The sequence below is a fragment of the Pteropus vampyrus genome, unplaced genomic scaffold, assembly GCF_000151845.1.
Source record: "Pteropus vampyrus isolate Shadow unplaced genomic scaffold, Pvam_2.0 Scaffold125, whole genome shotgun sequence".
Lineage (NCBI taxonomy): Eukaryota > Metazoa > Chordata > Mammalia > Chiroptera > Pteropodidae > Pteropus > Pteropus vampyrus.
The window spans coordinates 1065785-1069761 of NW_011888906.1; the positions used below are offsets into that span (position 1 = coordinate 1065785).

At 50.1% G+C, this 3977-nt stretch overlaps 1 protein-coding gene across 1 annotated transcript in view; it reads left to right on the forward strand.

Moving 5' to 3' along the window:
- Nucleotides 1–3977, forward strand: part of SRC (SRC proto-oncogene, non-receptor tyrosine kinase) — a 56159-nt gene that overhangs the window by 17149 nt on the left and 35033 nt on the right. Inside the window, exon 2 of the mRNA XM_023534450.1 lies at nt 3194–3263. The gene's annotated coding sequence lies outside the window, so the exon portion shown is untranslated. The remainder of the gene's footprint in view (nt 1–3193; nt 3264–3977) is intronic.

The window sequence follows — 3977 nt, forward strand, 5'->3', positions numbered from 1 at the left end:
CTTATCCAAGGTCGCACAATGATTCCGATGGAGGCCTTCCACTCAGCCATGTGGTGGCCAGCCCTCATCAGGCCAGGCCAGGTGGTACCTGGCAGGGTGAGACCTGCCTGATCTATGGGTCGTTTGTGGCCAGCATCTCCTCTTCCTGCTCCATTTCAGCCCAGCACTCTTGGTCCTGGTGCTCTAAGAATCTTATCTTTAGTCCCGGTGCCTACACTCTCATTTGAGGGCTGGCCTCTGCCTTGCTATGTGACCTGGGGCTAGATACCCCGCTCTCAGACCTCATGCCTGCGCCATAGGCCAGCAGTGACCCAGTTAGGCTGGGCCCACTCAGTCCAGACCTCTCACTCGATAAATTCCTATATAGCTGACCTTCCTGCCTTACGGCCTTTGCATGTACCATGCCCACTTCCTGGGCTGTGCTTTTTAAGCCTTCTTGCAGATACAGTGGAGAGAGGATAGGTTTTGGTACCACTGGGATCTGGATTGGCATCCTGGCTCTCCACTTTCTGGCTGGGGCAGCTTTCTGGAGCCCACATATCCTCATGTATAAAATGAATGTGGCCACAGCTTGCTCCAGGGCTGTTGGGAGCACTGAAGGGGTGACATGAACCCCAGGTAGGATGATGTGAGGGAGAAAAGTGTGGGTCTCCACATCCTCATCAGTATACCCCATTCCATCCACCAGCCTGCACTAGAGCAGCCCACAGCGTTGAGTTCTGGGGAGGGGACCACCAAGAAGAGCCCAGCCACAGGCTTCTTCCTTGGGCCCTTCCCTGTGGCCCTGGCTGGCAACTCTCTTTAGGGAGAAGCTCAGAGTGGGAGGGACTTGTCACTCAGCTGCCGAGAAGTGGGATTTTAATTACATCATTTAACCTGTCTGTATTTCAGTTTCCCTATCTGTGAAATGGGGAGATAGGAATGGCACACAGTAGGTGCTCAAGAAATAATTAGCTATTACTACCGTCATTATTCATATTCCTTCACTCTGAGGCAGGAATCCTTTCTATATTCAGAAACCATTGAAGAAAAACTCCCTAGTTGAGCAGGCAATTCTTTTGAGATTCTGAAGGAAGAAAAGGCAACCAGGTCAAGATCCCCGTCCACGGAGAACTCACGTTCTAGTGTGGGAGGTCGCAGGGAGGCAGGAAGAGGACGCAGCCGCACCTGTGCGATGGGTGTATTGGACCAGCACCATCTCCCACGCTGCTCCAGGCTCAGCTTCATCCTCTGTGGACAGGGCCAGTGCTGGTGGTACCTGCCCCACAGAGCTGTAGTGAGGAGGAAGGGAACATCGGTAGGGGACCCAGCCTTGGAGGTTCAGAGTGTTTACGTGTTCACTCTATCAGTGGTCCTTCTTGGGCTGTGTGGCCTTGGGCCAGCCACTCGCCCTGTCCTGGCCTTTATTTCTCCTTGTGGAAAATGGACTGGCCAAGGGAACCTGCATAGTTCCTGGTGTGAGGACTCTCAGCGAGAGCCCAGCTGGGACCAGTGGCCTTGGGGAGAGGGCCTGACAATAGCTTGGGCCTGGGAGAGCCAGGATCCCCAGCTGGCCCTCTGCCGTCTTGTTGGTGGTCTGGGCACCGGACTTAGCTTCTTTGAGCCTCCCTCTGTCTCCTCCTCTGAAAGATGGGGCTGATCGTCCCTGTGTAGTAGGGTCCTGGTGAGAACTGGAGGGCTGAACAGTGACAATGGAAATAATAATGTTAGTAGCAATAGTAAAGGCCCATTTACCAAGCGTGGCCCGTGTGCCCAGGGCTTGGCCTTTGCAACTGCCTGGAAATGACTATGGACGTCTCCATGGTACTGAAGGAGGCTTTAATCGACTTGCCCAGAGTCTTTCTCTGGGCCACAGTGGGGTACCCCTAACCACGATGCTATACCCTACGTGGCTCAGGCAGGTGCCTGATGGGGCCTTTCTGCTCCCCTCTCTCCAGAGGTAGGATGGATGGCTGCCAGTGGGCTGTGCCCTCTCCACTGCTTCCTCCCTCCTTTACCTCCACACATTCCTGCCACAGTCTCCACCACCTTCTCTTCCAGGTTGGGCGACTGTTATCAGGACACATCCCTTCACTGGCTGAGAGCAACTTCTACTTCGGGCTCTTCTGAGAAAGGGTACAATTGCTGATCTAGGCCCTGCAGGTGGCTCCCTTGGGGGATGGGCCCTGGGGCACGAGATTGCAGAGCCCAGACAATCTGAGTCTGCCTGCTGAATTTGTCTCTTATGAGCTGCGTGACCTTAGGCAATCAACTTGACCTCTGTGCCTCAGTTTCCTCATCAGCAAAAAGGGGCTGAATATAGAGGGCTGCAGTGGGTTCACCAGGGCTCGTGCCTGTAGTGCACTTCTTAGCATGGTACCTGGCACACAGGAGTCTCTGTACCAATCAACTAGCTACTGTTGTCATCTGAAAACCATTTGTTCTTCCTCTTTGTCTCCCGTTTAGATAGCATCTGTATCCACCTTCTGCTAAATGCACACCAGGGGGGCCCCTGTGGGCTTTCTCTTCTCCAGGCTTGTGGGAGGAGCGGGCAGAGCTGAGAGAGGCTGTTTTCAGAAGTCGAGAACCTGATGTGTGACCTTAGGCAGCTCCTTGCCCTCTCTGAGCTTCCTTTTCCTGGTTTGCTTTATGAGCACTTGGACCTGGGTGAGGCCGTGCCCCCCAGCCCCTCATTGTCCTTATCACTGAACTGTCTGTAATTTCTCCCTTGGCTGGTCCAGCCACTTTGGCTTTCGTCTACCTTTCCTACTACAGTGCCTGGCACATAGCAGGTACTCAGCTAAGCTTTGTCAAAGGAGCCAACAAATGCACAGTGATTGAGCGACTACTCAGGGCTTTCCTACTCCCAGGCCTTTGCTTGCATAGCTCCTTTTACCAGGAACACCATCCCTAGTCATCTCTCTGTGGAACTCCTTGTCCTTGAAGCCCTTTACAAATGCTGCCTCTCCCAGGAAGCCTTTCTCAGTTTCTCCCAGTCGGAGGGGTTCTGGTGCTCTGAACACCTGGTCTGGGGCTCTTTGGTGACACCTGTTCTAGTCCACCTTGTTGTGCATAGTAACATATTAATAACCAGCAAAGACCATGCATTTACTAGGAGCCAGGCATAGTGGGGAGTCCTATGCATGCCTTTTCTCATTGAATCCTTCACAACAACCTTGTACGGTAGATGTTATTATTATCTCTCCCTTTACAGAACTCAAAGTCTTCAGAGAAGCGAAGTGACTTGCCCAGCTATGAGAGAGCGAGCCAGGATTTGAAATCAGGTAAGCCTGTGTTCTTTCTTAAAAAGGAAAGAAAAAACATTAGCACACACACACACAGTAAAAAATAATTCTAACCTGTACCCAGATTTCTTTGACAGAGACAACCACTGAAGGGTGTTTCTGATGTGTCCCAGGGAGATGCAGGCATATAAACATATGTCAGAAAAATTTAAAAAAAAAAAAAAATGGTGGCACATGGTATACTCTGTGCTACACCTGACTATTTTCTCTGACACCATACTTGGAGATCATTTTGTGCTGCTGCGTTCTTTTTCGGGGTTTCATAGTATTCACAGTATGGACGGAGACCATGCTTTGTTTAATTAGCGAAGAATACTCTGGTTGTTTCCAGTCTTTGCTTATTATAGACAATTCCACAAGGACTATCCTCTAACCTATGCTTAGAGTTCATGTATGAGGATATTTGTAGGATTAATCCCAGATTGCAGGGTTGGAGGGTGTGTGCTGTTGTCAGTTTGATAGACATTGCCAGATTGTCGTTCAGGAGGTTGCGTTGAGATGTCCTCATACCACACCCTCTGGTTCACCAACACAGGTTGCTATAGAGTTTTGGGATCTTCGCCAATCTAATTGGCATAGATATTACTTATTTTTTTAAAGATCACAGTTTTATTGAGATATAATTTACATATCATATAATTCACTCATTTAAAGTATACAATTTAACAGCTTTTAGTATATTCATAGTTTTGC